At 30.2% G+C, this 589-nt stretch overlaps 1 protein-coding gene across 1 annotated transcript in view; it reads right to left on the bottom strand.

The window, feature by feature from the left end:
- The window catches only part of LOC150093575 (uncharacterized), a gene marked incomplete at its 3' end in the record, with an annotated part of 193,752 nt that overhangs the window by 534 nt on the left and 192,629 nt on the right, over positions 1 to 589 (bottom strand). The gene's annotated exons all lie outside the window — the stretch shown is intronic.

Here is a 589-nt window from a genome sequence, read left to right as displayed (position 1 = left end):
CTGAAAGGAAAGAACTATTGTCAGACATTACATTTTTTGGTTTCATATTTAAAACTATTAATTTAATAAATAATGTGATCTCTCAATTATCTGACCTTCAAATAACCAACCACTGAATAGGTCAAGACCATTTTCTGTTAAAATATTCAGTAATTACAGTTCCCTTTAGAAAAATGTAGTCAGAATATATTATTTTAAATTTGGTTTCTATTATTCATAATTTTAATTCAAATCAGTCATGTGTTCTTTTTTGCTTTTTTGTACATTTAATAATTAATATAGACAGAGTTTGGACATGATTAGAGTTGCTTATTATTCTAGAAATTTTTACTTTTTTGATTTCAAGTTGACTGCAAACTTTACCTTTATATCAATGACATGGTCAATGGATTGCAGAGAGAGAGAGAGAGAGAAATATTCAGTTGTTTGCAGATGATGTGAAGCTAGGAAGGTTATTAGTAATAGTGTTAATGTGATGGCCCTTCAGGAGGATTTGAATAAGCTGGACAAATGAATGGGGGATATCAGTTTAATGCAAATAAATGTAAGGTCTTAAAGTCTAGGATCCAGTGATGAGAGGGAGGCTGCA

The sequence above is a fragment of the Typopeltis vanoorti genome, chromosome 23 (assembly GCF_054136105.1).
Source record: "Typopeltis vanoorti isolate ZY-2024b chromosome 23, IOZ_Tvanoo_1.0, whole genome shotgun sequence".
Classification (NCBI taxonomy): domain Eukaryota; kingdom Metazoa; phylum Arthropoda; class Arachnida; order Uropygi; family Thelyphonidae; genus Typopeltis; species Typopeltis vanoorti.
Note: the sequence above shows the minus strand (reverse complement) of the source record. Positions and strands in the feature narration are given on the sequence as shown.